The following is a 10,976-nucleotide window of genomic DNA, read 5'->3' as shown; positions in this document are numbered from 1 at the left end:
AGCTAGAAAACTTGTAGACATACATGGATATGTGATGGGATTAGAGGTGATTCTTATTTTCTTTCTTTGATTTGGTCCTGGCCCTAAGCTCCACTGAGAGATATGCTTGGCAGCCATTGCCTGGACCACACAATGCCAGCTGTGGGCCCTCCACTGTGCAGCCCTCAAGGACCGGTGCCTCTGCCTGCAGTTATCACCTCTGGCCTTGAGAATTAATTTTGACGACTCTTTCATGCAGATGCCTGCCATGCTACAGCTGCCCATCTGCGAGCAGCACAGAAGTTGACTACTTCCTTTATGAGATGTTCACCTTGTTAAAGCCTACATGTAAAGATAAACATTTCAAATAGTTCAAGGTCTTTGTGGCCATATTCATCTTCCTACTGGTCTCTGTGAGCTTGATCTTGTCATCTGTGGCCACATTGCCAAAGCTGTCCAAGAACTGCTCAGCCAAGGACAGAGGAGAAAAGGCATCTAGAGCCTGCAGTTCCCACATGGTGGAGGAGGGCTCCTCTTTGGGACAGTCACCTAGGACTATCCAGACTAAGAACAGCTACTTCCTTGATCAGACCAAGTTCCTCATACTTATCCTGTTCTTATCATATTACATCCTAGCTCTACTCTCTCATCTACAGCCTGAGGAACAAGAACCTTAAGGATGCTCTGAAGAAGCTTCTAGGATGCTGAAGGGACAAGTGACTATGGCCATGGACTGCTCTTGCTTCTCCCCTTGATCAGACTGTTATTTCTTTCTCTTTCCTGTCAATGTATCCTTGTAGCTACCCTGCCCTTTGACTAGAGAGGCAACAAGATACATTGCAGTTCATGACACTAGAAGCCAAGAGACTTGATCATTTTAGTATACACTGTAACTAATTAGCTGTGGTAGCCAGTGGATCTTGTTTGATCATATGTAAAATGAATATAATCGCTGGCAGGAACTTTGTACAATTTCAAAATAGTTAATGCATGTGTCAGTTCTTAGAGAAAAACTTAAGATAGAACACATTCCTTAAGGTTTATCAGTCTATCTCATTGTCCACCTTGCTTCATTTGTATCCTAGTCAAGTACTCCTTCATTGTGCAACCAGAGCTTTCATGAACGATGAGTGGATGAAGAGGGGCCAGAAAAAAGGCAGACAGACCTCTTAAAAGACTCCACTAATTTTTCCCTCACTCCCCTTTCCAATCAATCCGAATAACACACACACACACACACACACGAAAATAAGTATTTGAATATCCATCCAGAAGGAAATTATTGACGATATAATGGTACATTATGTTAATTTTGAAAATAAAACTGCCAGTTATTTTACGACCAAACACGGATTTATTGGGAACACCAGAGAATTGCAACTCGGTACAAGCAAAGTATGGCAGAGCCAAAAGCTTCTCGAGAGAATACAAGAGAGGAGACTGTTAACAGAAGAGGAGGAAGGGTTTGGGGCGTGGGGGACAGTTCTATCAAAAAGCCCATTGGAGGAAACCGGGAATCCCACGTGTTGCGGCTGCTCAGTGGCTGAGTCGTCACAGTCTCTCATTGGTCGGGCTGTTGCTCTTCCCTCCTCCTGGAGAGTTCGGAATTAGCCAAACTAGTATAGGTGGTAAGGCGCCTGTGTCTTCCTGTGCAGTCTGAACTTCACCGGGAGTAGTGAACCTGCGAGCTCCGCCCGCATGCCTTCTGGTTGCCGTGTCAGTGAGGCTTCCCTTTATCCGTTTTCACGATTACTAAATATAGCAGTTAAAAAAGGGGGAGATTTATATACTGAAGCAGAAAACCTTGAATGAAAAGGACACAAGCAAAATTACAGATTAAGGCCCACAAGATAAACACATTCAATAACAGTTATTTTCTGGTGAGGGAGCCTAGTTTGGGGGACTAAGGGATAGAGAGCAGTTTTCAGTGCGAATGTTCTGCGATACTTACGGTTATTAAAAAGTAAAAACAGTGGTAAAAATATAGAGTTAGAAGTGAGTTCTACTCCTACTTCTATCATTAGCGACTTAGAAACTATCGGTTTCCTCATTGGAGGATTAAAACAGTAGGAATATAACTCATAGGATTACTGTGAGGATTTTGTTAGTATGTACGTATTTAAAACTGCCAATCACACGGCACGCGTCACAGCTTGTGGATTATTTTCATTGCCACTTCCGCAAAACAGGGTGGAAGTCCAGGCAGGCTGAGACCGAAGACCCACAGAACTGAGAGACAGAAACGTGGGAAGGAAACCAGCAAAGCCAACAGAAGTACACCCCGCGGCGGGTCTGACAAAGTTCCGAGTCAGGGACTGATCTGCAAAAAGGGTGATTGGTCACAGGGTATGACGCAGTAGGACTCTGCCCACCCACTGGCCAAAAGTGCTGTCGATTAGTGGAGGGAGAGGGGCTTTGAATACAGCGTGACCGGCGCAGCACGACCCTCGCGTCCCTTTACGGGCGCAGCGCTTGCGCATGCGTCATGCCTTCGGGCGGTCCCAGCGTGCCCCGCGGCAGCTTCCGGCCGAGCGCTGTGGAAAGTTGGCTTGGCTGGTGAGTGGCTCCTGCGGACGCGGCTTTGCCTAGCGGGCCCGGTCTCGAGCGCTCCCCTGCGCACTCTAGCCTGCAGCTGTCGTCTGCGAAGTAGGATCCGGGTGCAGAGATGCGGTGTGGCCGGGGGCCGGCACCCCCACCCGCTGTGGGGAGGCGTGGGCACGAGGCAGCCCGGTGCGCCGGCCCGTTTGCCTCCGGGCGAAGCACCTTTGAGAGACGCTGAGCCCTTGCGGTTTACACGAGGAAAGCACGGCCACCGAGGCCCAATGGCGCCCTGGTGCCCCCCTGTGCGGGCGGTGGGCTCGCGAAGACCGCCCAGACACGCTCTTTGCCCGCAGCTGCCAAGCTCGTGGCGTAGATAAAGCCGCCAGAAACAAATTCTGGAGGTTAGAGGTGAGAAACGGCGTTCGAGGAGCGTGGACAGGGACGAGGAGTTGAGAACTTCAGGAAGCAAGCACGTGGTGTTGGTAGCGCCTTGGCCGTGTGGGTTCCTTGCTTTCTTTGTTGGTACCTCGTTAGGACCCAAATTTCTGCTCGTGTCAACGTTCTTTCTTTCTAAGCTCGGTGCCCCTCCTGCCTTGGCTGGGAGGGACGGAGACCCGCAGCGCAAACTGTTGGGAGCCAAGGGCGAGAGTGAATCAGGCTTAGGGAGCGCGTATTCCAGGCAAAGGCATTGAGCCCGAGGCGCAGAACCTGTCCCAGGACTGAACTCCTGAGCCGGGCTGAAGGCCTTGCGGGAGGCTCCGTAGTATGACGCCCTGATGTCTAACCATCGGGGTCCCCAATGGATGATGCCTCGCCGGGAAGGCGGACTGGGTGTACCCTGTAGCCCAGGAACAGGAGTCCTGGGTTGTTGCCAGACTGACTGGAAAGGCAGTCCCCTCACAGGGGAGGCGTAGCAGAGGGGCCAGAGGAAAGGAAAGTGGGTAAGAGGCTTGAGGGATTCTGCTCCTGTTTTGACTGTGACCATCCGTGTCCCATAGTAAAGGAATGAAATGGTGACAGTCTCTAGGCTCTACTTCTCTGGTTGAGAATATTTGGTCCAGTCTATTGGAGATAGTTAGGCATCCCTGGGAAAAAGGGAGTGAATTGAAAAATTGTATCGATTAGTTAAAATGATCCAGGGGGTATTTATAGAAGATACTGGAAGCCCCAGGTACTCATAAAGCAGTGTGGAGGGTGAAGGCAACCTAAACATACAGATTGAGTGGGTACCTGGAATTCCCTGGGCAGGGCAGACCCAGGAGTGGGAGGATCCTGCTAGTGAGGCCTTCATCGCACTTCCGCCTCCTGAGCACTTCACTGACGTTCCCTGGGGCTCTCCATCTGTCAAGTCCAGCTCCTTTGGCCTGGTACCCACAGCCCGTCAGTAACCCGTCCAGCCCTGGGCTGTTTCCCCACCGTGAATCTCCCGTGAGGCAGAGCATCCTCAGGAGGCCACGTGCAAGCCCACCCTTTGCCGTTACCCAGGCTTTGTGAAGATGTTAGTTTTCCCTCTAGTCCTGAGGGGAGTCTGTACCTCTGGGAACTGGCCTGCCGAGCTTACCCTGCTGGCCGTACCAAGGGCAGTAGTGCAGGGACACGTGGGGGCCCAGGGCAGGCTCATCCTGAGGAACACTGGGGTCTTATGTCCCGCTTGTTGTACTTCTTCCCTAAATGAACCAAGTCTTCGTCTTTGAGGTAGAATGTACATTCTTGTCTCATATGTAATGCCCCAGAAAGTATGCAGCAGAAACCGTGGCTCTTATTTTTCACCATGAATTACACGAGGCACTAAGGCCTTGTGAGCACAGGCCACGATCCACGGACAGTTTCCCCACCTTCACCCAGGTTTTCCCCATGGAGATTCCACAGAAGCTGAGCCCTCCGGGCCATGGTCAGGGTCAGGACTCCTCATACACCCCCTTTCCTTTCTCCTGCAGCCCCTCTGTCTTCCTCTGTCCTGTGACCTTGAGTGCAGGCCTCTCCTGGCCCAGTTTGGTCCCTCCTCCCTGATTCTTGCCCCTTACTTCCTCTCTGCATGCCCCGCTGCCCTGAAGCAGCTTCTGCACTTCAGTCCTCTTCAGGACCCTGCAGGCTTCTGCAAAAGTGTGAAGTTGCTAATGGAGAAAATGACAGTCAAAGGCCCGAAGTGGGGACAGAAGCAGCTTTATTATCATGAGAAAGAGCAGTGCTTTTACACTTGTAGAAACCTTTACTATGAGAAACCTGACACCGGGACTGGGGATGGTAGGGTGCAGGGAGATTAATGTAGATATTACAGTTGCTCAAGGGTTAGTCGCTTAGATTCAGTATTTCCCAGTAGCTCAACCTATTCTCTCCTTCGTCCCCTTGTAGTTGTTGATGGCGACACAGAGCACAGATGTGGCTTGAGGGTAGTGCTGCTGTCCAGCAGGAGGTGCCTAGAGGTCCGGTACTGGATGAAAACATATCCCATCTGGGCGACCAGCTTCACAAACCAGCTGAACCTGAGTGGAGTGAATGAGGAGCTTGAGGAAAATACAGAAAGAGATACAAAAATGCACAGAAACCAAAGCTGGGATCCAGAGGTTCACTGCCCATGGATGGTTGACAAATGATGCAGTTAATTTTCTGAGCACCACTTATATACAGAATCTCATAATGATGTCACTTCCGTTTCTAGTGATCTCACTTCTGGTGATGTCACTCCCTGGTGCAGAGATCTGGTGGTGTCACTTCTGGGGTGACATCACATCTGGCTCTCCACACCCACCTGTTAGCTTCTAGATGTGTTTCCCATGAGGGGAGAATGTCTGATCTGACTTTGCACAGGCCACGAGCCCCCCATAGTCCTATCAGAACAAGCTACCTTAGTGTCCCAAGAGGTTGTATGGGTCCCGTTACCTGTGCCCTTCAAAGCAGAATGGTAGGTCACAGTGAGACAGGACTCTGGGCCCAGGCAGAGCTAGTGAGATGCAGTACCCTTACACTGATCTGGTGTTCCACATCTTGCTGTCCGACTGCTGCTCTGCAAGGCTTAGCCAGTTCTGCACAAGCAGTGGGAAGCTCCAGGAATGCATGTGGGCCCAAGGATGTCACCTGTGAGGCTTCCTATTACTCACAGTACATCTCTTCCTCCCTGGGATGCGAGTGTTGTGTGTAGCCCGATGACAGGTCAAGGTGGAGTTCTTTATGGAGCTTTGCTCACACTGAGAGCCCCTGAAATCTTCCCCCAGCATGAGTGGGCACTGCTGGGGAAGGTTTTCCCACACCACCCATGTCTTGGTGGGCTCTCCCCAGGGTGGCTTCGCTGGTGAGTGCTGACCTGGGAGCTGATGTGAGTCTTCCCACAGATGGCGCACTGAGATGGCTTCTCCCCGGTGTGGGTCCTGGGGGGACCGTGAGGCTGGAGCTCGGGTGGAGGCTTTTCCCACTCTGGAAGGGCCTCTGCCCGGTGTGCATTCATGGGTGGGCAGTGAGGGAGCAGCGCTCTCTAAATTCCTTCCCACATTCATGGCACTCGGGTCTCCTGTCTGGACTCTGATGACCAACTAGGTGAGAACTTCACCTAAAGCTTTTCCCACATTCGTGACATTTAGAATCTTTTTCCCATTTGGGGGCCGGGTGGTGGTGCAGGGAGAGCTCTGAGGGCAGTTACTCCCTCACAGGAGAGGGGCACTGGTCTGCACCCCTGTAGAAAGTCTCGCTGACTCATGCTCTCCCCACACCGTGTCTCCTTGCTCTCCCCTGGAGAACGTCTGTGGCGCCTTCTGAGCATGGCTCACCCCCTGGAGTCCATGGAGCTCAGACTGCTGGACACAACGCAAGACCTTCCCCATGAATGTTTCTGTTCCCTGTGAGCATCCCGTTTTGGATTCTCTCTTAATCCCATTCTTGACCTCAAAGCCTGAAAGGAAAGAACTACATTGTAATAGAGAGAAGGAAGGAGAATGGCATGAGGAAGGAGCTGCCGTTCAACCACATAGAGAAGATACTTCTCCCGGGATCCGTCTTCTGAAGCTGATTCCGGTGAAGTGCTGTGAGCCCCCTGTGACACATCTGAGCTCCAAACTCTGGGCACGGGTACATGGGCCCCAAAGTCCACCCATCTTCCTCTTCTGGCACTTTTTGGAAGTTCTGACACCACGGCAAGAGGCAGAGAGGTGAACTGTGCTTCATCTTGTCACTCAGTCACCTATAGGGGTGTGTTCTCAACTCTTGTCCCAGCCTCTGGAGCAGAATAACAGAAGGCCACCCTGGGTTTGGCCAGCTTGACCACGAAGAGGGCAAGGTGCTGAGTACCTGGCACACGCAGGTAGGGAATGACAGGAGGGTCCATGCTGGAGAAGAGGGGATGGAGAGGGTCTGGAGGAGGCCTACCTAGCAACCCAAGGACGCAAAGTAAAGGATCTGCACTGGAGAAAATAACCTGGACTCCACAAAGGAGGCTGGCAAATGCCAAATCAGGGCTCTAACGTGCAAGGGAGAAAATGCCAACAGCGTGAAAACCATGACTCCCTGCCCGACAGAAGGTCACATGTCAACATGGTGACAAGACAAGCCAGAAAGGGCCCCCTCTTCATGCTGGGCTGCTGGCCTCTCAGTGGACACACTTTTCTCATCAGGCCCTGAGTCCTACACGTCTGTGTGGGAACAGCCCTGGCAGGTCCCATCCACCTTCCTGGCCAGGAGCCCTGAAGCCCTTTTCATCCTCGCCTGTACCATGCACACTGGCCCCTGCCACCTCGCCCCCGTGGTCTCCCCAGTCAGCTCCGCAGATGGCACATCGCTGCCTTCTTGGCTGGCACAGCCTCGCTTGCCACAGTAGGTGCAGAGGCCCCGAGGCTGGACGGCATCCTTTCCACCTGGAAGATCAGGGCCCAGGGACGTGGCCTCTCCTCCCTTTGCGGTCACTCAACCGCAGGCTTCTGAACTTGGAGCGACACTGCTCCCAGCGTTGTTCCCCAGCGCCCCGTAGATCTTCCCTTCTGCTGACGAGTGTGGAGGTTTTCATAAAACAGAAGTACCGAGAGTGGCCAGGAGTGTCTTGGTCTCTGTGTAGCCCAGTGCCCTCCTGCCAGGGATCGGGGCCCAGCCGTTGCACAGGGTGGACCCAGTATCCTGGCGCTGCTGTTAGCAGCCCAGGAAGTTACGTATTAATTTCTCAAACTCTGCCACAACTGGCTGCTGCCATTCCTGAGTGTTTTCCCTCAAACAAAGTCTGTCATTGTCATGGAAGAGACAGCCTCTGCAACTGAGAAGAAGAGTGTGGACCGGAGCCTCCCTCCTCATTTCTCCCTGATTCTGGATCCCACTCATTTTTCATGTGATAAGCCACGATGAGGGTCGTGTTCTCCAGGCTCTGCCCTGGGGTTCCCTGAGGGTTGTGGCCACATGAGGGGACGTGGTGAACAGGCGAGCCTTGGAGGAAGGCAGAGGCTCAGCGGAGAGCCCGCTTGGGCGATGATACTTCTGCGTACTCCCTCTGCTGGAGCCAGTGTAACCCCGGTCTGGCTCTTCCCTGTGGTTGTATTTCCTGGCATCACTTAGCTGCAGGAAACAGCAATCATTCGTGACTGAGATCAGCAGCATACACCTGAGAAGGGCAGAGCAGGCTAGTTGGTTACTCAGGAACTCCCAGTGTGCACCTGGGCCGGGTGGTGAGGGCTCATTTGTCCAGGGCTGTCCTGGCAGGTGCCTTCTCGTGGCCTCTGCTCGTGATGCTCTGAAGGGCACACCCTCCTCGCCCCTCTGCTGCCCTCTGCTGCTAGCCCGTCACCTCATGCCTGTGTTACTGCCTTGGCCTCCAAGAGTGAGCGACCTCCTGTCTGGTATCATGATTATCACAGTCCTGTAAAAGCCTGTGTAATAGGGGACACATATATGTGTACATAGTTACATGCCAGATGAACTGAAATACTCTAAACTGGCTCTTCTAAAAATATTTATCCTCTGTTCAGAAGCATTTCACTCAGTAAAAGTAAACGTTCTTACAAAGTCTTTATGTAGGACTTCCCAAACCCTGTATTCTCAAATTATCTGTGAAGAAGGTTTTTTGTGTTATATAAAATACAACAAAAGCAGTTGCACGGTACAGTGTCAAACTGCTCTAAGTCTGGAAGCGCCCGCCCCACCTCGGCTCCCACCTCCTGCAGCAGCGGGCTGTGCCCCAGCTCTGACCTCATGCACCCTCATCCTCTGTCTGTGCTGATCACACTGGTCCCCTGTGCTGGCAGCTCCCTTCCCCTGTAACACCCTCACCCCAGAGAGCCACGTGGCTCCTTCCTTCTGCTTCAGGCCTTAAGAGTTCCTTGGTGAGAACTCCTCTGGCAGCCCAAACTAAACAGGTGGCCCACCGCAGCCCTGCACACTTGATGACTGATTCTGCAGTGGAACCCGATTCTTAGGCTGACTTGACAAGTCTGGGTTCCCACAGCAGCAGCTGCTGGGCAGCACCCGCCTTCCACACCACAGAGAGAGAACTGTTCCCCAGGCTGCCATTGTCATGATGTGCTGTTAACAAAACCGAGACACAGCACCTAGTCAGACAGTTCACTGCTTTTGTGACAGAAACATACCTGGCTTAAGCTTTCTAGTTTCACAACTCCAAAGAAAATCCTTGGTTTACCCAGACAGCATAAGGGGTTAGGGACCCTGTGTGCACGTGCACACAGCCGAAGGAATGGCTTTACGCTGGGTATCCATGATAGCCTTTATCCCAACATACCCCAACAGTGAGGTAACAGGAGCCCCCTTCCATTTAAAGCTGGAAGACAGAACCCAGCGTGGGGGAGCACTTGCCCACAGGTGATCAGTACCAGGTCGTGTGCAGGCCCCTCACCCTAGCGGCTCTGGAGTAGGCTGGGGGTGCCAGGGCTCCCAGTTTCCCAGACGCGCTGCTTGCTGTTGGACTTGTAGCTGTCTCGAGTCCGCTGTGCCCGCTCCTTCCACATCCTTCCGCTTCCACAGGCTTTGACTTGGCACTGTGGCCTCGATAGCCCTGTCCTTCAAGCTCCCGGGAGAGGTGGACGAGCCATGAAGCCAGCAGGGCCCCTGTCTCATCCTGAAAGGCGCAGTCCGCGCTGTGGCCTTGTCTCCCTCCACAGTAACTGGTCCCAAGGCTTCTGAACGGCCTGAGTCTGATGGAAACCCTGAGAGTCAGCAGCCTCCCCGCACAGCTGCCTGCTTTGCTGGTTCACCTGGAGTTTCTTATAAAACAGGCTCCCTGAGAGCAAACAGGAGTCCTGGCCTCCTTGGCAGCCCAGGGAATGCCTGCCACCCTCATTTGCCAAACCTGGCTGGTTGGCATCACCCCTGAAGTTTTCTCCCTCTGCCAGTGTCTCCTAGGCTCCCCCCTGGTCCCGCCTGTGGAACTTGTAGCACTTTCCCTCACTCTGCAGCTGCGAGTGTCTGAAATCGGGGTGTTCCCTTTGATCCAGCCCAGACATCACATTGGTACCATAAGCGAAGAAGCAGGGAGGAGCCACGAACACCCACGCCAGCGGCAGGGCCTCTGTTTCTGACTCTGATGTCAGGGGGGTCACTCAAGATGAGCAGCCCAAGTGATCTGAGAAAAAGCAAGAGCCTTTTCCTGAGACGGAAAAGGGTTCATGGTGCCTCCTGAGGGGCCTGGGTGTGGACCTGGAGTCGCAGGTGGGTTGTCTTGTTCTTTCATGTCTGCTGCTCAGGATATGCCAGCATTGTGAGTGCACGTCTATTCATCTCCCACAATCTGCCTCCCTGGCTGCACCGTCTCCCCTGCCCCCACGCTCTGTCACACGCCGTCAGCCCCGTGCCCCTGCTGTGCTGCGCATGTCCACCCTCGGGGGCCCTGTGGCACTTGCTTTCCCTTTCTCCCAGTCCCTGTCTCTCTTGCCTACCCTTAGTACATTCTTACCCATTTTCTGTTTCCCTCTACCAAGCAGTCTCCACCATGCCTCTCCTTCCTGGGTGGTTTGGTCTCGTTCTTTCTGAACAACGGAACACATCACTCTGAACCTAGATGGAATATGGATCCTTACCCAGTGAGATGCTTCTCACCCGGGTAGGAGGGCTTCTGTGCCGCACCAGGGTGCTTTTTGTCCTTCCTGACAGATTCAGCTCTGCCCTCCCGTGTGACTGTTCCCTGTAACAACACCGGGTGTGCTGCTATGGATAAAATAGCTCCCCTCTAGCGTGGGGTGGGAGAGACAGGACCACAGTCCTCAGACTGGGGCAAGGCAAGGAGGGGGAGGTCAGGCCCCTGGGGGAAGGATCCGGATGGGCAGAGGTACGTGATGTCAGAGTAGACAAAGAAAATAACCCCAGATCAATGGACCACATAAAAATCTTTCTATCATACCTAGACAGAGGGTTTATAGGGTGAGACAGTGCAAGGTGACATGGGAACCTCAGGAGAGAAAAGGCCTCAACCCCAGGTCACCTAGGCCCCCGCTGCCCCCTGCACAGCCCTGTCTCCTCATCTTAAAGATCTGACCTGG

General features: G+C 53.1%; 1 long non-coding RNA gene across 1 annotated transcript; it reads right to left on the bottom strand.

Moving 5' to 3' along the window:
• Positions 1-1,310: 1,310 nt before the first annotated feature.
• Positions 1,311-2,711, bottom strand: LOC140843956 (uncharacterized). Its single transcript, XR_012121932.1, has 2 exons — positions 1,931-2,711; positions 1,311-1,731 (listed from the first exon to the last, which is right to left on the bottom strand). It is a non-coding gene; the product is annotated as an uncharacterized lncRNA (long non-coding RNA).
• Positions 2,712-10,976: the final 8,265 nt, after the last annotated feature.

This window comes from Manis javanica, chromosome 10, assembly GCF_040802235.1.
Source record: "Manis javanica isolate MJ-LG chromosome 10, MJ_LKY, whole genome shotgun sequence".
Taxonomy (NCBI): Eukaryota; Metazoa; Chordata; class Mammalia; order Pholidota; family Manidae; genus Manis; species Manis javanica.
The sequence above is the reverse complement of the archived record's forward strand: the minus strand, read 5'-3'. Positions and strand labels throughout refer to the sequence as shown.